This window comes from Pelodiscus sinensis, chromosome 3 (assembly GCF_049634645.1).
Source record: "Pelodiscus sinensis isolate JC-2024 chromosome 3, ASM4963464v1, whole genome shotgun sequence".
Classification (NCBI taxonomy): Eukaryota; Metazoa; Chordata; order Testudines; family Trionychidae; genus Pelodiscus; species Pelodiscus sinensis.
This window is the reverse complement of record NC_134713.1, coordinates 21,951,966-21,973,848: the sequence shown is the minus strand read 5'-3', so window position 1 is coordinate 21,973,848 and position 21,883 is coordinate 21,951,966. Positions and strand designations below refer to the sequence as shown.

Sequence of the window (21,883 nt, the reverse complement as noted above, 5' to 3'; positions counted from 1 at the left end):
TAGAAACTCATTTACAATCTAAGCAAGGGTGATACCTACCAAAAGGCTTTCTAGTGCTTTGTCCAGTTTCACTTTAAAGGTCTGTATTGATAGAGTTTTCAGTGTTTCCCTCTCAAAATTATTCCTATCTCACTGCTTGGAAGCTTTTCCTGATATTTAGCCTACATTTTAATTCCTTTAATTTTATGAAGATCTGTCTACCATTGTGCACATAATTGATAAACACATGCATGCAGTCTTCAGTTTCTTTTGAAAGAGAAGCAGACAACAAAATCTAGGAATTTAAAATCAATTAGGCTAATTTTATTGACAAAGCAGCTCAAATAAGTCATAATTGGCCTTAGTTAGGATTCCAACAAGCTGTTAATTTATTTTCTCACTGCTGTATTTGGCTTCTGATTTTAGCCCTGAGATCCTTAAGCAGTCTTTACTCTCAGGCCATGGCTACACTAGGAAACTGAGCAGCACAAACCCACCACTATAGGCCAAATCCTGCTCAGTCTTGGGCTGGAGTCAGTGCAGATGAAATCGTTGGTGAATTTAAATACTAGGGCATAAACTTTCAAATCTTTGACCCAAAACATTGTTACAATAGAGATTTTCCAAGAGAAGGCTGCCAGAATTCTTTAACATAGTTTCCTCTGAACTTTTTTTTTCAGAAGAGCAGAACTTTCCTAGCTGAAATTTTCCAAAAATCATGACTCTGAGGCAGGCACCCACTATGAAAAGTTTGACCTAAACAATTACACTTCAGTGAAGTTATAAGCAACCAAAATAGGGTCTTAGGATGGGAAGTATCAGACAATCTGAGTTGTAGGCAAAAGTACCAGCCTGACTATAATGATTGTTGAAGATTTAGCAACATGACTTGAGAGATTTAACAACTATGTAATATGCAAGAGGCCTATTATATATTGAAGGTGTTAAAGCCCAATAATTGTAATCTTAATAATCAACGGGTATTTATTGGCTATGTGATTGCTTTCCTATTAAACGTAAATTAAATGTGTAATTAAGATATAGTTCAGACATTTGTTATAATTTAAAGAGTTGCTGATATTTCTTTTCCTATTGGAAAAAGATTACCATTTATTGAAAAGGCAATAAAACAAATCTGAAAAGCTTTAAGCATGGAGTTCATCTTTCTCACGTAGCCCAGGGCGTCATCAATAAAACATCTTGCGGACAGCTCACTGCTAGGCAGAGCTGAGGAGGACTATTAAAAATAGCAGGTATTGATCATTTTCTGTCCTGACCTGTCCTAACAAATGTTTTACTGTTCACATTGCTCTTGGATCATGTCTCACTTCTTAGGACATGTCAGTTCAGTATCCATGCAGCTGACCTAGCAAACATTCCTAACATTACTTGAGTCAAGCCTCATGGGCTGAGAGCCATAAAAAGTCACTTTAGCTGACAGGGTACAGTATGAAACTCCCAGTTTGTCTAATCTGTTACATGAAGTAGTTTCTTGGCTAGATGGCCTCGCTTTATTGCTCTTGTAAACCGTGAAGAACAGGGTACAATCCCCCCACAATTCCTAGTGACACTGAATAGCATGAGAGAAGGCAAGGAAATGGTCACATCTCTCACTGATTTTTGAGTATTAATTCTTATAAATTACTTTGAATTTGCACATATCCCCCTACCATGTGCAGTGCCTATCACTGTTGCTGTCCTTTGTAAGCCTGATGGTTTCAGTCAGTGTGAATCTCTTTCCACCAAAATGATTTATATGTATTTACTACACCATCCAGGCTCAGGCTGGGATTGGCAAAGGAGCCACTGGCCAGGCCTCTTCCTGAATCTACAAGCATACTCCATGCTGACAGCTTGTCAGACTCCAAGGACTATTGGATCCTGTCTTCTGAGATATGAGGCAGAAGCCAGGGTCCTCACATGGGCAGCAATAAGTTAATCAACTGTGAATCCACAGAGCTACAATACATCGTAGTCCACCACACAGAAGAATGCTGCTCTTCCCAGTGCAAGCTCAGAGGCATCCCTGCAGAAGTAGAATAGTCTCCCCATGTTTGCAAGATCTGTTATTATAAATATTGATATAAAACAATTCCATCTTTTTAAATGTAATGGCACCACAAGCCCAAAGGCGTGAATGAGTAAAAGAACATAGTTAAAAAATAAATTGTGTACCCAAAGATGGATTTGTTTAAAGTTCTGATTGCTTATGTAGCATAATTAAATTTTAGTGTTTGAGGTCTTACTCTGAGAACATAATGTTTTTTGTGGACATTCAATTTATTTGCAAGTTAAAATCTTGAAAGAAAAAAAAACATTAAAAAGCAGTGAGCCTCCCAACTACAAAATGCCTTTGAAACAAAATTCCTGCCCTTTCATACTTTGTTCTGAATTCAGTTTATATCACATCTTAGAGACAATAGGATAGCCAAACGGACTCCACTTTCGGAATCATAGAACACTAGAACTGGAAGGGACCTTGAGGGGTCATCGAGTCCAGACCCCTGCCCACACAGCAGGACCAAGTACCATCTAGATCAGTGTTTCTGAAAGTATTCCACTAAGTCACTTTCAGAAACACATTAACTGGCCACCCAAGTTTGTTTATTTACTGGCACCGAGGCCACAGAGCCTCATGACTCCCATTGGCTCCATTTCGTCCTTTGCAGCCAAGGGGAGCCATGGGAAGCGGCGTGGGCCGGGCCATCGCTTCCCGCAGCTCCCCTTGGCTGCAAAGTATGAAAGAGAGCCAATGGGAGCTGCAAGTCTTCGTAGCTGTGGTGCCAGTAAATAAACAAACTGGGGCGGCCAGTTAATGTGTTTCTGAAAGTGATTTTTCAGAACACTTTCAGGAACACTGATCTAGATCATCCCTGACAGGTGTTTGTCTAACCTGCTCTTAAATATCTCCAGTGATGGAGATTCCATAACCTCCTTAGGCAGATGATGAGGGACAAAGAGCTCTGCCAAAGCCTGGGATTGATTGAAAGGGAAATCTTTAGAACTTCAGTTTAACATGCTCCCAACTGAGCTACTTCAGCAGCAGCCAAAAGCCCAGCTAGCTATAGTCTCTTTCCTTTAAAATGGTTCTCTCACATTATTTTATGTTTTAAACATTGTGTGCACTCAAATGTCTTTACAATCGTTTATTTTTCTTTCTACTTTTCTGCTGTTTTGCAGTATGCTTTATAATTTTATCTTTGTGTTACCAAATTTCTCCTAAATTCTAATGAAGCCCAATGTTCTTTTTGAGATAGCCATGTTAGTCTGTTTCAGCAAAAACAACAAAGAGTCTGGTGTCACCTTAAAGACTAACAATTTTATTATATCTTAATAAAATTGTTAGTCTTTAAGGTGCCATCGGACTCCTTGTACTTATGGCTTTTTTAGCTAAAATGAATGTATAACATTTATGAATACAGAAAAGGGGCCTTTGAAATAAATGGGTGTGGAACCAGACCCTATATTTGTTAACAAGAACAGGGACATGTAGGGTTTCTACAATAAAACTTCTCTATAAGGATGGTATTGATTTCTTAAGGTTCAGAGATCATTTCTAGCTTTAATAAAGACCCCTGTGAAAATGTATTTTGTCAGCCAAAGAAGTAGAAGAGGTTTTAACATTAAATGAAAGGTGAGGAGGGGTCCCTTTTGAGGTAATTGGGGATCAGTGTGGGTTTCATTGAGCTGTAGGGGAAAAGATCCTGAAAAGAATTAGATTTGTTTAGAAAAATAAGGATGGCAAAAATATTGGGTAAAAATAATAAATGCAAAGAGGAAAGGTATGTGGGTCACAGAGCTGGGATGTGGCATTCATTTCCAAGATATGTCTGTTCAGCACTAAAGGGGACCTTTGCGGCATGTTTAAAGAACATAAAAGTTGCTCCCTCTAACCTTGAAGGAAGTTATGTGTAGCTTTTCACAGTCCATAATTTAAATGATCCCATGGGTGGGGGAGACGGGAGTGGAGGGAGTGCATGTGTGAATGCCCTTTGGAGCCCTGTTACTGATGGGAAAAAGATTAGACTTGCTTGCATAGACATGGAGCAACATGATAGGGAAGATAACTCAGCAGAGACTCTATCCCAAAATGATTTTACAAAATTGCAGCATTTACAAGGAATGTGCGCCCAAACAGCCCCCCACTAAACTGGGATTAACATCAAGGCTGCAATGTGGGAACAGCTCCAGAGTGACCAGTACTGAAGACAATAGACAATGCTGCTTTCTTTAATCTTATGGCTAGTGAAACAGACCCTTGACAGGTGATGGATTAGCAGAAACTAACACAACTTCCTAATGTCTTCATAGAACACTGTATGGTTTATCGCCAGGCACACTGTAGCCATTATACTGCCTCTCACAGCCCCGCTTTCTCTAATCCTACTCTTTCCTCTCGCTGCTGATTCCTTCTCTTGGTTTATCCTCCCCTCCAAGCCCCCCAGAATCCCCTTAATCAGCATCTAGCCGGCTGCTGTCACAGCAGGAAAATTGATAGGATCTGCATTGCAGATGAATCAGTAGAGCCAGATTAGCTGCTGATGCTGATGATGAGGCGTCCTCTCTCAGCACCGCTGCTCTCTGCAGTTTCCTTTGTCTTCTGCTGTCTGCGTCTGTGTGCAGTTAGTCAGATGCTTTCAGCTGCTGGTGCCAGCTAGTTGCATTCCTGCTGACAGATGCCCCAGCTTCTGATACAGCAGCACCATCTAGAGATCAATGCAGGGTATATTATTACAGGTAATTTGCACATCTGCTGCCTGAGGAGAAGAAGCAAAATGGGAAAATAATCAATCTCAGCTAAGGCAGGACCAAGTGTCTCTAGACTTTATTTCCAATGCAAAGAACTGAGAGAGATACCATTTGTAGTGAGGGTAAATGAATCTGGACACCTAAAGGGAAATGTGAGAAATGTTGTAGCTCCCAAAGCATTTTAGGGCCTTTGAGAAAGAAATTACAGTAAAACCTCTCTTATCTAGCATCCAAGTAACCAGAAAGCTCAATTACCTGGCATTTCTGATATCTCCCAATGCCAATCTTCAACCTAGTAGCCAAGACTAGTATAATGCCCAGTAGGTTATGCAATTACACATTCTATACTCTAATGCAAAAGAGCAAGCAAGCTGAAATTGGGGATTTATTTTTAAAAAGCAGCAGCCAGGGTGTGTCACGGGATCATTACAGAGTCAGCCCAATCTCTACACCTTCTACAGCTACAATGATCATTTATGTTGATAACGATGACCCTGAGGTACTGCGAGATCCAGCCGCTCTTTCTGAATCATCAAGGAATAAATTCTATTCCGTGTAGTTTCAGTGTTGTGTATTTTTAAATGATCTGAGTGTACGCCATGCACTGACCATAGTGATAGGTAGGGTCAGAACTTCTGCGTGGAAAACTTTATCTGTATACACCTCAGTGCTTCAGAAAACCATCCACTCTGCAGTGCAATATTACCGTATACTGTGTTATATTTATTTACTGTATTACATTCTAATTCTTTGAAAAGTGGCACTCCATTGGCAAGTGTCACTATGTGTTAACCAGAATATTTGATTAACGAAGCACCCCCATTCTCCCAAAATTCTGAGTAACAGAGCTTTTCCTATGCTGAGTTGTGTGACTACACAGTTGTAATCCAGAACCTTAAGGGAAGCCTTAGGTGACGGATGTACATCAAAGAGATCTCAGACAAGAACGTAGGACTAAATAGAGGTCTTAGCCTTTAAGTTCAAAGTACAATTCATTTCAAGCATTTGGTATCACTTTGCTTCTAAGGGAAGGTGAATATCAACTAGGGACTACAGCTGTGTGCCAGTTTTCAGATGAATAGTATATTCTCAGAAAAAGCAGGTTTAGGTCAATCAAAACAATTCATCACTTCAGGCAGCATTCAGCAACAGAGCTTTAGTTAAAAATAATTGATTGCTTTGAGTCGAAAGATTTTGTTTTGTTGTTTTCGAAAGGAAACTGTTCAGCGTTCAAAACAACATTTCATTTAGAAAATTAATTAGATTTCTTAAAAAACAAAACAAAACAAATAGGTAACTCCCCAATCACTGGGCCAGCTGCTTCTCATGCAGCCCTTGCTGTCAGGCTATAGGCAGCTTCCACTCTTGCACTATTCAAAAAATCTTCGCTTCGGGCTTTGTCTTAGTGTAACAATACACTGACTTGGGGACTGGGTTTATTAAAGTGAAATAAACTCAAAACCCCAAAATAAAAACCATACACCAAACCCAAGATTTCTCTTCCTCACCTTCCAGCTTAGGTTCTTTGCAGTCTGTCTACCTAAAGGGCTTTTCACACTCTCTGCACATTGAGCTACAGCTTCCTGAACTCCTCTGCTGCAATGCTCTTCTCCTTTTGTACTGAAATAACTGGATTCCTCCCAGATAAGGCTTATTCTGAAATAATAGCTGGTTTAGCCCCAGACTTTCCAGCCAAGCCACCCTATTAAAAACCTAATCTCTCCCTATCCCCTGAAAGAAACTTAAAAAAGTAGTTCTGGTGATGTAAAATGTTTTGTTAAAACAAAAATAAAGTATTTCATTTCAAATTGAATTTGGAATTTTTTTTCTTTTCAGTTTTTTTGTTTAAGTGAGAACAAGCTGCAGAAAATCTATTTGGAGTCAACCTAAACTGATTTTTAAAATAAGCTTTTGATTCAGACAATAAACCAAAAAAATCAGTTACACATTCAGCTCTGCAATAGACCCTAAAGTGGGTGACATCTGCAGGAGAGCAGTCCCACTGATTTCATTGGCATTACTCACGTAAAGCTTTATTGCTTATCATGTGCACATATAGGCATTATATGCCCATATCTGTTCCTTTAACTGTTGGTACTGTGTCACCTGGTATCTGAGGGTATGTCTACACTACAGGGTATTTTGAAATAAGTTATTTTGGAATAATAACTCCTAAAATAACTATTTCAAAATCACGTGTCCACACTACAGGAAAGCCTTGAAATTAGTCTGAGGCAGGCTCCCCTAATGTGGATGTGCTAGCTTGATTTAAAGCCCCAGGAAGCACTGGGGAGTAATTACAGTAAACTTCCGATGATCCAGCACCTTTAGGACCCAGGGGGTTCCAGATGATCAGATATGCAGGACTATCGGAAGGGGGGGCTATGAGGGGTCTGGGGTGGGGTGGGGTAGGGGCGATGCTGCCCCAGACCCTTCATAGCCCCCCTTCTGATAGTCCGACTCTGCCCCAGGCATCCCCGATTCAGCCGCTGCTGGTCAATTTCAGCAGTGGCTGAATCGGGGACGCCTGCAGCAGAGCAGCTGGGGTGCTTCCGGGTTGGTCCCACAGTGCCGAGGGGTGGTGCTACGGGACCAAACTGGCAGCACCCCAGCTGCTCTGCCCCTGGCTTCCCCAATTCAGCTGCTGGTCAGTTTCAGCAGCAGCTGAATCTGGAATGCCTGTGGCAGAGCAGCTGGGGTGCTGCCGGGTTGGTCCCACAGCGCCGAGAGGCGGCGCTACGGGACCAACCTGGCAGCATCCCAGCTGCTCTTCCCCCGGCTTCCCCAATTCAGCTGCTTGTCAGTTTCAGCAGCGGCTGAATCGGAGAAGCTGGGCGCAGAGCAGCTCCAATTGTCCGGCTGCCTGGAGCACTTCCGGGTTCCCAATGGTGCCGGACCATCAGGAGTGCCGGAGCATTGGATGCTGGACCAATGGAGTTTTACTGTACTCTGAATGGCCCCAGGGAGGAGCTATTTTGAAATAGCAATTTCTATATAGGTATTATTCCTTGTGAAATGAGGGTTTATAATTCTGGAATAAGAAGCCTGTTATTTCAAAATAATTGCTTGCTGTGTGGCCCCTCACCTTGTTACAGGTTGAAATTCTCTTAACCGGGACTTTCTGATCTGGCAACATCTGTGGTCTGGCAGGAACATGGATGTTCAAGGACCAGAGTCCCAGTGGAGAACTAGCACCTCAGAGCCCTGCAAGTTGGCAGAGCTGTGGGAGCACCACGCCCAGCAGCAGGGCTTCCCAGTAGGGCAGCAGTACCCCACACGTGGCAGTAGAAGCCCACACAGGGGCTGCGGGGCTGCTCGGAGCGGCAGCAGGAGCCAGGATCTGCAGTGGGAACTTGGCACAAAGAGGAAGTGGGGCTGCACAGCTCGGCACTGAGAGCCTAATGTGTGAAGGCAGCAGGGCTGCCAGGCACTGCAGTAGGAGCCTGATGAGAGCACAGGCAGTGGGGCTGCCAGGCGCGGCAGTAGGAGCCTGGGGAGCACAGGCAGCGGGGCCTGACAGGGTAACGGGGCCATCAAGAGGGGGGAGCCAGCTGGAAGGGCAGCGATCAAGACAGAGCTGCAGGGGGCTGGAGGCAGGAGGTCCAGAAATGACCACCCCAGTCCTGCAAAATCCCTCATTTGGGACTAGTCAGGTCTTGAGGGTGCCAGACCAGGAAGGTCCAATGTGTATTTCAAAATAATCTTGTAGTGTAGACATGCCCTGAGAAACTAACTGCCCATTAGTGTAATATCTGAGTATCTCCTAAACATTAACCAATTTCTATCACAACACACCCGTGTAGAAGAGTTTTACAGATGGGGAAACTAAGGCCCACAGTGATTTAAGGGATTTACTCAAGGGTCTCTCAGAAAGGTAGTGTATGAGTTGACAACTGAACCCAGTTCCCATTAGTTCTAGTCAAGTACTCTAGCCAGTGCTTGTACCTCTTATCTATCTGGACAACTAGTAGGTATCCTGTATTGTAAGCATCCAATAACTGTCCAAGTTTCCCTGCCTAGTTGCTTTCATAGGAACAAATGCCCATTAAATACTTTTACAGTAGCTTGGTTTGTATTTCAGAGAAACAGATGTTAACTTCCTGATTTGACCATTTCTTTGGAGCAGTGCCCTATGGTACTTGAAGTCCTCTAGGGCATTGTGCTTCAAACTGATATGTATTAATTAAAGAAAAAATTTTAAACCCTCACCCTCCTCTCTGCACAGCAGTGACTCTACTTTGTGAGCTAAAAAAGCAAATCTGACAGGAAAGCAGGAAGTTCTCAATAGTTTAACTTGGATTATTTCACCAGGTTTCTTTCATGTTTGAAATAATGAGACAAGAAAGACCATGTGGGATTAAACAGAGATGTTAGAGAGAAGAGATTAACAGTGTGATTAGTTACAGGCCTTCAGATTGGGTCTAGGAAAGCTAAGATTGTGTGACAGATTCAAGGACTAAATGATTATTTACAAAGAGCTGTTTCTAATGTGGAGTTTGTGATTGTGCATGTCACCATGCACTTTAAGCATAGCATAGAAAGGCCGTTATTATGCCCTTCACTTATGTGCTAATATAACTGTGTATTTTCCCTGCAAATACAATTACAAACTATGGCTACATTTTCTTTCCCTTGCTTAGTCATAAATCACATGGATGACTGTTTTTTCTCTGTCCAGATGAATTGCAGAGGTGGATGATTATTCAGAGGCATAACGATTGTGATGGAAGCAGTGAAAAATAATCCATACGGGTGTGTCTATACTTCATGGCTCCATCGACGGAGCCATGTAAATTAGTTTATTTGACATAGTCAAAGAAGAGGGGATTGAAATAATCCTCACTTCATTAAAATAAACATGGCCGCCGAGCTGTGCCGACGATCAGCTGATCCGAAACAGCGCTATAGTCTAGACACGATCTGTCGGCTGGGGAAGCCTTTGCCGACCAATCCTGTAAACCTCATTTCACAAGGCATAAGGGATTGGTCGGCAAAGGCTTCCCCAGCCAACAGATCTGTGTCTAGATTGCCATGTTGTGTCGGATCAGCTGCTCATTGTCATAGCGCGGTGGCCATGTTAATTTTAATGAAGCGGGGATTATTTAAATCCCCGCTTCTTTGACTATGCCGAATAAACTAATTTATATGGCTCTGAAGACGGAGCCATGTAGTCTAGACACACCCTGCATGTCCCTTATAGACATTGATTGAGGTGCCATGTATTTTCCTAGTATTCCCAGCAATATCAAGTCAAGTATACAAAGGCTAACACTTCTGCGAAATGGAGCAAAACTGATTAATATTGAAGCCAAATCAGGTCAACAGCACTGTACAGATGACAGTGTTATAAGTCCAAACTTTCATGTAAACAATGAATGTGTACTGTGACTCCACAGAGTAATATGCCATCATACTGAAAAAGAACGTAAATGATAGCTGGATGGACTAGAAAAGATATGAAGTTGACATGAATAGGGCTGAGTCATCTAATCTTGTAAAGGGAAATTGGCCATTTATTTCTGAATATTAGTTTACAGAGGATTTCCTTCTAAACTTAGTGATGGCAGGACCTCAAAAGACTCACAGGGCTGTTTCTTACTAACTACATGAGGAACACGGCCCTCTGTCATTAGTGTCAAATACTTAATGTTTATATTGCATAAACATCCAATAATTATAACACTGTATTCTGCTATTAGAAGCCCACCTGCATCAGTGTTCCCTGTGAGTTGAGTGCTTGAGCGACCACCCAGGCGATATTCAAATACCATCCAGCTGATTAGCAGAGTGCCCACAGCCAGCAGCATTTGTTTCACTGGTAGCGCACATCCACACATGACTTGGTGCACATAACAAAATGATTCTGCACGTGAATGGAAAAAAAATTAGAGGGAAGATTGGCCTGCAGCTGTGTCACCTCCAGTACTGCTGAAAGAAGTTAAACAGAGTTGGGATTGATCATTACTTACACCTCAGACTTGTAACAAAAACTCAAGTATTGGTAGAGTTAACTCAAGTCTTAGACTTCTCATGGAGGGCCCCCAGTTCTGCATCACTTTATCTCACTGAAAGTATTTACTTGTGCAAGTAATCAGATAGTTTATTTAGGTAAATTGATCTACGGGAGTCAATACTGTGACAAGGGCATTAAGCATGCACTTCCTAGCTTTCTTCAATCAGGGTCTAATTCCCCTATATGATGTGAAAGGAGCTATATGACTGGAGGGGTTCTCTTTTGGCACAGTTGTAAATCTGAGGACGTGACAACTGATGCTCATGAAAATTTCCCATGGCATTTTTCATAAGAGCAGAGGCCTGGTAAAATTACAATCTGGGTAATTATGGTCTACCAAAACCCACACAGAGCACCCACGGGGGAAAATTATTAGCTGTGGAGAACTCTCCGGTGGCAAGATCCCCCCTCGACCTCCTTCCCCCATGCCTCTTGTATTCTAGTGGCTCAAGACTTGCCTCCTCCTCCTCCCCCCGAGTACTTTTGGAATACAGCGAACAGCTGATTCATGGTGCTCAAACTTTAGGAGGTAGGAGTGGAAGTGGAGTAGTGGCAGGAGAAGATGGAACAGCGGGAGGAGTTTGGGGGGAAGAGTGGAGTGGGGGCTGTGTCTGCATTGGGGGTAATGTGACTGTCACTTATGATTTTTTCACACCCCAGACTAATATAGTTAATATAATTTTATTATGTGTAGACCAAGCCTAATGCAGCTCACCTAGCTCACAGAAAATCCCAATACCTAAATTGTAACCATTCACAGAAATGAGATGAGCAGTATTTATCTCCTCTTTACCTTTATTACTATTAATTGATTGAATTAACATATTACAACCTAATTAATACTATGAAATTTATAACAAAGGAAGGTGAATTGTATCAACATTATTTCTAAAGACTGGCATAAAAAACTCCTTCCCGTAGAAGCATTCAGATTTCAGCATTCATATCTGATGACCTTCTTCGGTTCTTTTTTTCCCTGCAGTACGGTTTTCTCATTAGTAATGCAAAGGCAGCACTCGCACCAGTGATACATTTTTAAAAATCTTGTTAGCTTTATTTTACCTGATGGAATTACAGTTCTGTCTAAGTATGTTTGCTCGGGGAAACCATGGAGTGGCATTTGGAATTTTTTTTCCTTGGGTTGGAACAAATCTCCAGCTGCCTTATTGTGGACTGTCTCTGAGGATGACCTCACAGTTCTGCAGGAGATTATCCTGAATAATGCTGAGAAAGCACAATTAGAACAGGTTGCTGCAGGAAGCTGAAAGTGCTTTCTCCTTCCTCACCCTTATGCTCTCACATGTGGATTGCATATGATGCTGTGGCCTGCCAAGAACTGTTAGGGACAAAGAAAACAAATGTAGAAATGTGGCAAAAGGGTGAGAGAATACAGCCCCCAAAATCACATTGAACCTTCTAGCAGCTGTTTATTAAACTCTACTCTCCCCACAGCATTTTTTTTCCACAGCTGGTTGAAATTGACATATCTTCATTGGCTTCAATAGAATCATGGTGCTTTCCATCAACTGAGAATTTAGTGCTGTGTTTTCCATATTTTCAGATAGTTATCAGGCTGGGGGAGGGTTAAATGAACAGTTTGTTTATAACAATTTTTCAAAGCAGGATATTGAATGCCAAGGCTGTTTTACTACTGCACATTTGGATTTAAGTTCTTATTTGAGTTGCTCCTAGTCAGTTTAATATTATTTAACACCTGACAGTGGCTTTTGAAGTAAGAATGCTGCTAAACATTTAAGAGAAAGAAGAATAAGTTGGAGGAAAGAGATGCAAACAGAGATTTTATTTCCCTACCTTCACTACTGCTTATAATGAGTGATCTGCAAAAGGATATTCGTCTGTTTATAAGATTGCAAAAGGAGAGAGGAGCTATCTAGCTTTTGTTTAAAAGAGGCCCAGATTGTCTCTGAGCCTTGGACTGATGTTTCATAGACACATTCAGGAAAGACACCTTCCTCCCCGTGTGCATTCAATGTTTTGACGAAGGAACCCAGAACCTGGACTCAGAGTTATGCAAAGACTGTGTGGCCATAGGGACACAAACCAGGGCAAGGAGAAGCGTGGAGAAAGCTGAATCTTGGCAATGAATTCCCTGTTCTGGCCCTCAGAGCTGGCCAGGCAGACTATGAAAGCAAACTGCACAATTCCATTTCAACCAGATCCGGCTAGAAGCACTGATTAGCAGATCAATGTACTTAGCTCCAGTCTGATGATGGCAGCAGCCGCTGTCAATAAGTGCAAGGACAGGTGAACAGAACAGAATATCCGAATATACCAGACACAATCAGGGGATTAAAAGCTGCATGTGGTTTCCCCGTCTCTGGTTTCTGCCATTCCTACTCAAAGGGTCAGAACATAGGATGCTTCCATTCTGTTTATGTCTGTGAATGCCCCTAGGGGTGATCTGGTACATGATCCCGAATAGCAAAGTTTGGACCGGGAGACCAGACGGTATATAAAAATGTGTTTTGCCTTGAAAAAGCTGATGAAGTTAAAACCCGTACTACAGGACGGGTAGTATCTGACTGCAATCTCCTGTAGTATCTGACTGCAATCTCTGGGGAATCTGAAGCATTTGACAACTCTTGACTTAGTGAAAGCACAATGCTCATTTGAGACTTAATCCCCTTTCATTTATCCTTAACCTCCACATCAGGTCCATTTTGATTACAATGATGATATGGCTGATGGTGCTTTGGGTTCCCATCCATCAGGCAAGCCACCAGTGGTGTCAGCAGTTGTGAATTCAGTGCTCTCTTCGGGTCTGATTTTTAAAGGTATTTAGATGCCTAACTCTCAGTTGATTTCACTGCCAGGAAACACAATAGGAAAATATTCCCAAACACATCCTAGAATCATAGAACCAAAGGGTGTAAAGGGATCACAAGGGTCATCTAGTCTAACCCCCTGATGAGACGCAGGCTTTCTTGTGTCTAAAACATGCAAGACAGATGGCTATCTAGCCTCCTTTGAAAACCTCCTGCGAAGGAGTATCCACAACCTCGCTAGGCAGTCTGTGCCACTGTCCTATTCTTTGTCCTACTCTTTGTAAAGTTAGGAAGCTTTCCTGAGATTTAATATAAATCTGCTAACCTGTAGTTTGAACCCAATGCCTCTTGTCCTGCCCTCTGTGGCAAATGAGAACAACTTTTCTCCATCTTTTTAAGACAGCCTTTCAAGTATCTGAAGTCTACTATCATGTCCCGACTTAAGCTCCTCTTTTCCAAAATAAGCATACCCCAAAATGTCTTCAGGGCCTGTATTTCTGCAGAGAATTCAATTAAACTGGATTGAATTATAATCTGACAAACTCTTCAGAATTGAATGACATACTTCTAGGGCCAGATTCTCAGCTGGAGTAGATCATAATAATCCCATGAGGGATTGACGCAGAAGGATGGAGTGCAGGCTACTGGAAGAAGAGGCAGAGATGCAGTAAATACACTCTTCAAAATATTATATAGGAAACTTCCTGTTTTGAGTGTGTCTCATTAGCTCTGAAAACAAAACAAAAGAAAACAAAAGGAAACAAGCAAACAAACAAACAAACCCATGACACCAAAACTACAAATCTTAGACCCTGTAGGGCCTTGTTCCCAGATACAATCCTTTTATTGTGTGTACACAATAACATCAACGTGTGCACATTTTGAACACCCTGGATTCTTTAATGAAGGTGTTAAACTCTAGTAGCGGAGGCGACGTCTATACTGCACCTCTCTTGTGCAAAAGCTTAAGCAAATGACGTGCGGATTAGCATATTTTTTCAGGAAGAACAGTTCTTGCACAAGAGGGGTTTTTTTGCACAAAAAGGAGCTGTGTACATAGCTCCTTTTTGCACAAAAGCCTCTTGTGTGAAATTGATCTCTAATTAATTATGCAAATGAAGTGCAGTAACATGCTAATCCGTGATTCATTTGCATAAGCTTTTGTGCAAGAGAGGTGCAGTATTGATGTATCCTGGGTGTGCAGGTATCTGTTAATACAGCATTACACAGTCTCAAAAAGGAAGTAGGGGAGACGTTATAGGGGGTCTTTTTTTGCGGATTCTACCCTAGTGCAGCTGTTCCCAATCTTTTTCCATCATGCCTCCCTTACCTGTAATGGAACCTGTCCTTACTTCCTCCATCCCAGCCTAAACCTGCCCCATCACTGCACTCTGGAGCTCTATTGTGCATAAAGAGTCCTTATGCAACGCACAGGATCACTTTGCTCATCTGGTCCATTGGCCTCTGCCCCCATGCAATCCCATGACAATGTTTAAATTGTGCCCTTACATTTTGTTGAACTTGATTGCAGGTCAGCAGTTTCAATGGAGGCTGAGCAAGCCAAACTGATGTGTCAAAGCAAATCATGTCCAGTTTATAGCTGACGGTAAAAATCATGCAGCATCTAACCCCACACAAGGTGAACTACGACCACACTGCCTATATTGTGAGCCTCCATTACCTATTAGCCACCTCTTTTAGCCATGGTATTAATTTCCTCAGAGTGTTGTAGGCCGGGGACAGCACCCTCTAGAGTGGGCACTGGGTACCTAAACAGGGAGAGCAGGTTTATAAACATTTTGGTGATGCCCGAAATGATCAGCATCCCCACTCCTTCCACACTTGAGCTAACTCCTCTCCCCCCCCCCCCAACATACCTAATGCTCTGAGAGAGAGTTTGGGTGGGGGAAAGCTGAGGTGGGGGGTGTTTGGGGATTGGGATGCAGAAGGGATGAAGGGTGCAAGCTCTGGAAGAGCGTTTGGGAATTAGGGTGTAGGAGGGGTGCAGATTGCAGGCTCTGGGAGGGAGTTGGACACAGGTGGAAGACTGAGACAGTGTTCCCTGTAAGCTACGCACTTGCTTGCCCACTGAGGAGAGATTCAAATGCTGCCCAGTGGATTAGCAGAGGGGCCACAGCTAGGTTTTTTGTTTATTCTGGTGGTGCACATTCACACATACCTCGGTGCACATAAAATTTATTCTGCACATGGATGAAAAAGATTAGAGGGAACATCAGTCCGGTCCAGGGGTAGGGATCCTGAGAGAGAGTTTGGAGGTTGGCGGGGGAGAGTGAATTTGAGGGCAGGATGGGGGTAGAGGTGAGAGTGCAGGCTCTGGAGGGAATGAAGTGCACTCAGGGGTGTGGGGGGAGTGCATGGTGGGTGCCACTCTTACCTGGGTGCTCTCCCCTCTGGCAAATCCCTCCTGGAGACGTGGGGGGTCTCTTGGTGCTGCTGCTCCTGCATGCTCCCCCACCCCCTTGCCACCCTGCACGCTCCCCCCATGTGTCCTCTGGCCCTGCCTGCTGCCCTTGGTGATTTATAAGGCCCCGGGGGTCCTGCCAGCACTGCAGCAGGTTTAAAGAAGCTTCTGGCCACTCATCCTGGCTGCCGAATGTGCATTCCTGCTGCGGGGGGAGAGGGGTTTCCTTGCCATTTGTTGCTCAGTGTCCTATCCCTACACCCATACCCATCTCCCCCCTCCCTGCTGCACTCCCTAGCTCTGCTGGCCACACCCTACCACAGCCCTTCTCCCCACCCTCTCCACAGGGGCTGCCGCTGACACCCAAGCTGCCCTTCACCACAGCATCACACTCAGAGGGTGGGGATGGAGCATGGGGCAGGAACAGTGGCAGGAGGTGGGGGAGAGGATGGTATCAAGCTTCCCCTCACCATAGCCTCATGCTGGGGGGTAGGGCTTGAGGCTGCCCCTTGCCTAGTGTGGGACAAGAGTGGTAGCTGGAGGTGGGGGAGGACTTCGTGAGACATACACCCAAGGAGCCCTCGAGTCAGCAGCTGGTCAAGCGCAAGGACTTCCTCTCCCCTTGTTCCACAGAAAACCCCCTCACTGTCATCTCTGGGGGTGGAGTCAGGAGACAGGGAGAGAGGAGGCCTGGCTCTCATATTACATACTCTTTCTTCCTCTCTCCTGCCTCACAGGTACAACAGTCCGGGGCCACCCTGCTGCCTCAGCATGGCTCCTTTGCAGCTTGTTTGCAGTTCTGCAGGCAGCAGCTTTCTAATTCCCAGGGAGAGAGGCTGCAGCCACCCTTAAGCAGGGCAGAGATCTAACTCTAAACATGGCTGGAACCAACCTGACATGTCAGTGCCCTCAGCCATCAGAGGTGCTACAACTAGGGTACTGGGGGTGCTGCTGTACCCACTGTTAAGCGGTTTCCATCATATACAGGGTTTACACTTTGGTTTAGTGGCTCTCACAACCCCTACTATACAAATTGTTCCAGCACCCTTTTCCGCTATTGGATATTGTGCATGAACAGTGCCCAAAATTTCTGAGTTGCTCACGCCAGATGTCTTTTGTTATGTGTTCTCTGAGTATGCCTGACAGATCAGGGCCCACAGGTGGAATAAAGTAAAAACAACCAGCATGAGAATCCCACTAATGCTTAGGCATGAAGTAGGGCTCCAAGGAATTGGTTAGCTGTGGACTTCAGGACTTAAGTGGCTTGGCACATCACCATCAGCATGATTAAGTGGCAGCTGAAAACTGGTTTTGAGCATGCCTGTAGCACCTAAATGCTGGATTTAAGTACCTATAGAGACAGAAGTAATAAGTAATAAGTTTGAGACCTTTGCTCAAATGAAGTTTTGATATAATGCACTAAAATGCATGGAATTCATTATGTATAAGAGATCTTTCCATTGAAATTCAGGCCCCCAATGTGCCATCTTTATTCATGTAGCGTAAGAATCTGAGGAAAGGATAAAATATGATAGATGTGTACATTGTAAGTCAATTAATGAAATACCATTTTTAATATTCAAAAAACAAAAGAGACCTCCAGACTAAAATGAAAACAATTTATAATATAAATTAATTTTAATGCCATATATTATTACCCTGTGGAACTCACTGCAATAGGATAGTATTGAAGCAAATAGCTGACTAAGATGTTAATGGGATAAAATATTTAAATGAATAAGGGTAACTTATGTAGCTACGCTAGATATAAGAAATATTTTAAAAACTATTTCAAGACCATCCTATTTCAAGACCAAAGTTTTTCACAAGCAGAAGTGAGGCAGCACTTCCTCAGGATACAGAATCACAAAATTGGGGAAATGATGGAGATTTTATGTTTTGCTTTGAAACATCAGGTATTAGCTTCTTAGATATATTATCTTAGATGTACCACTGCTGTATATTTTTATGCCAGTTTCCATAGTTGCATAGAAAGTAATTTAACATTTTTATAAAGCCTCATGTCGTCAATTATTTGGAAGCAAGTTATTAAAATAAATCCAGACCCTGCTTCCATGAGCATCAATGACAAAACTTCCATTGACTTCATTGGGAATGGGATTGGGCAGATAGGCCCAAATCCTGAAATGAACTTCACATGGACCGAGGAACTGGAAGGTACTCAGGCATGCTGATAACTATAGTGTAAGAACTAGAATAGATTTGAATAGCCCACATGGAGTTCATAAGAGGACTGATGATGTAGTCTCATCCATCCATATGTCCATCGAGAAGATGATATGCAAAGTCTCCCTTTCAGTAAGAACTTATTTTACTAATAATGAATCCTACTTTTACCCTTTTTTTGATAACTTTTCATTATATTCCCCAAAAGGAATGACCTTTATAGGAAGAAATATTAAGGTAAAAGGTATACTGTGTTTTAAAGAAAAAAATGTAAGTAAATAAAAGCTCAATAAACCCTTTTAAATGAACATGTTTTCTTTCTTCAGAACCAAATGTCCATTGCATTTTTAAAAAGCGTGACTGCTTGCTCTGTAGAAAGAGCTAGTGTCCTTCCACCCTATAACAGCTCCCCCACTTTTTGGAGCTGGTAGCAGCAGTGATAAAGTGAGGAATATTAGAACCATCTCAGAACCTTGCACATTCTAACATTGTCTGAGCCTTTTAGGTGAAAAAAACAAAACCCTAGTCACTCTTATCATTTGAGCCTACAGAACTTTACATCTAGCCTGTGTTAAGTGATTGATTTCTATAGGAGCAGAAGCAGGACCAATATTTGCAACGTTTCCCTCATGAATTACAATATCCATCATTCAATTACATCTCTCCCTCTCCCCCCAACACACAAACACACTTTCCAGGATTGTGACACACCAAAAGGTAATGGGTCACATGATCTGCAGGTGGCTGGATCATTTTCATACAGGAGTCTTGTTTACAAATGCTGGACTGAAACAATGTGTCTTTATTTGTATATGAATACCCTGTTGTACCAAGCAGGCGCATTGGCTAAATAATATTCATTATTATGAAATTCTATCCTAGCTGACAACATATTGGCATTGGGGCAGGGTGGAAAGTCAGGATGCTTGCGCTCAGATTTCAAAGACAGGCAGAGGGAATCCCTCTTTTTAGCAACTGTGCATAGTACAGTATACTGTATATAAGGGATACTATAAGGCTAGATTATAACTGTACACTGTGCCCTGAACAGAGTGCGGTGCCTAGCTGTACCTCCCTAGAGGAAAGCACATACTTAACTGAGATTCATAATCTGTCTCCTGCCCCACACCCATTCCTGAAAGTTCCGTCTGCACTACAAGGTTTTTGCGCAAAAACCTGGGGAGTGTCCACACCTCAAATGAGCTCTAGCGCAATTAAATGGACAGTCAAATGGCAGAACAGAGGGCTTTTTCCGCCATAGGTAAACCTCCTCTTCTGATGCATAACTGCTTTTAGCACGACAGCTATTGCTCAAGAAGGCAAGCGTGGACACTCCAGAGGGGGTTTTGTGCAACAGTTGGCCTCCAGGGGAAAAAAATGGTGGCCTCTGGGGCACACCAGCCAACTCAATCAGAACGCTGTTGTTCCTGGCTGCTAGCACCCTTTAAAGCCACAGGCACCCTGCACAAGCCTTGTGGCTGCAAGATGGCAGGAAGCAGGAGTCTTCAGGACGCCACTGTGCTGCAGCCACCAATGTCCTCAGAGCAAGCGCCCCGAGACCACCCTGGCCCTTCAATGAATAAGCCACAGGGGTCACAGGACCTCCCAAGGGGGACCAAGAGGCGTGCCCCCACCTGGAGCAGGCCAGAAATAAAAACCCTGCAGGAATTGTGGAGTTACAAGGACTCCCTGCAGGACCCCCAGGCAAAGCGCCGCAATGCGGTAATCTACTCCCGCATGGCCGTATCCCTGGAAGAGCGAAGTCACCCTGCCTGGACCATGAAGCAAGTCTGGACTAAGGTGAAGGAGCTCCATCAGGGATACGTGAAGGCCCGTGAGCAGAGGGAGCACTCAGGGGCAGGACCCGAAACTTGCCTGTACTACCAGGAGCTCAACCACATCCTTGGCGGGGGGGGGGGGGGGAGAGGCGAAGATCCCTCTTCCCCCTCCATTGTGGCGGACTCCGGGATGGAGCAGTCCATCCCCCAGCAGCTGGAGCCTGTCCCCGAACTGGAGGAGACAATGGGGCAGGTCCAGCCACCAACAAAGGAGGAGGAGGAGGAGGAGGAGCAGGACAGTGGCACCATCACCCTGTCCCAGGAGCCAGTCCCTGCCAGCCTGGATGTCTCCCAAGCCTCCAAAGAGGCTTGGGAGGGAACCTTAGGCACATTGGCACACACAGGCACACAGGGTGGGGGAGGTGGGTGCATAGGCAGTGGGGGTCACACTGTCACACCAGCTGCTAGGTCAGCACATGCTGCTGCAGTCTGGGCATGTGCCACCATGTTCAGTGGGAGGTTGTGTCACGTGGCCACAGCAGCCAGCCCCTCTCCATGCCTGGGAGCCTGCTGCCAGCCTCATTCCTGGCCACAAGAGTCTTGGCCCCAGAGGGGAAGGGGGACCACAGCCAGCTGCAAGCAGGCTACTTGCAAGGGTGCAGGACAAGGCCCCCCCACCCCGCACATGCCCTGGAGTGCAGCACACAGCACCTGGTCATACCTGCACGTGAAAGGCAGCAGCCACTCCCACCTAATAGCCCAGCCAGCTACAAGTGTGTGTTCAGACCCCAGGGAGGGGCAAGCTGCTCACTGCTCCTCTGCTTCCCGTGAGTGGATCCACTGTGGTCGTACACTGCCCTTGCCTGCCTGCCTGCCTGTGGTATGTATGTGGGGTAGGGGGCCGGAGGGGCAGCATGGTCCCCTGGCCACCTCGGGGCCCCTGTCACATAAGGAGTGCTGTCATGCCACACATGGCCTTGCACCTGCCGCTCACAAAGGAGGGCACAGCCTCAGGGAATGTGTGTGCAGGGTGGACTGACAGTCCCTCTTTCTTGTGTCTTCTCCACAGCCAAAGCAACCGGGACAGAGGGCCCAGCCACACCACCGCTGCAGCCACCACCCAGAGTCCAGACAAGCCACAGACAAGCCAGGCCTTGGGAGGAGCTGATGCGCCATCTGCAGTGGCAGCAGCAGGCGTGGAGTGACCTGATGGCACGCTGCGACACCCTGCTGGACATCCTGTCCTGCCCGGGGGAACAGGAGCCTGCTGCTGCTGCTCCCGCCTTCCACCTTCCTGCCCCCCTTCTTCTCCCAATGGCCCACCCGTCCGCCCACTCTGCCATGCTTCTGTTCCCTCCCTACCCCGTGGTCCTGGCTCCTCCTCCATCATGCCTATGACCCCTTCTATGGCTCCTCCTCCTGCCCCCTGCCAACCCTGACCCACTCCAGCCACCCTCCCCTCCCCCTCCACCCAGCACTTTGGGGCCCCAAGAGCCACCCAATCTCTATGACGTACCTGCACACGAGGGGGCTCAGCTATCCACCCCAGTTCTCCTCCCAGTGATGATCCCCCCTCCCATTTCACACAGCCTCCTCCCCCAACCACCCTCATTTTTGTTAAATAAAAAGACTAATTTTGATTGAAAATCAAACAGGTGTGTTTATTGGGAGGTTGGGGTGGGGCAAGGGGAAGGGTAAGAGGGGGGAGGAAGAAAGAAGGAAGGGTGAAGGCCTGGGGGAGCTTTACAGTGGTTCCTGCAAGAACCTCTCCCTCAGGGCCTCCTGGATGTGCACCCTGGCTTCATGGGCTTGAAGGGTCGTAGCTATCCAGGGCTGCTCAAAGCCCCAGCCCTCATGGGCAGCCTCTGACACCCATGCAGGGAGGAAGGCCTCCCCCTTGTGCTCCACCAAGTAGTGGAGCATGCAGCAGGCCCCCACCACCTTGGGATATTCTGCTTCCCAACGTCCA

At 44.9% G+C, this 21,883-nt stretch overlaps 1 long non-coding RNA gene across 1 annotated transcript in view; it reads left to right on the top strand.

The window, feature by feature from the left end:
• LOC112543792 (uncharacterized) overlaps positions 1-21,519 on the top strand; it is a 186,018-nt gene extending 164,499 nt beyond the window's left edge. Inside the window, exon 3 of the long non-coding RNA XR_012902506.1 lies at positions 20,984-21,519. This is a non-coding gene — a long non-coding RNA (uncharacterized LOC112543792). The remainder of the gene's footprint in view (positions 1-20,983) is intronic.
• Positions 21,520-21,883: the final 364 nt, after the last annotated feature.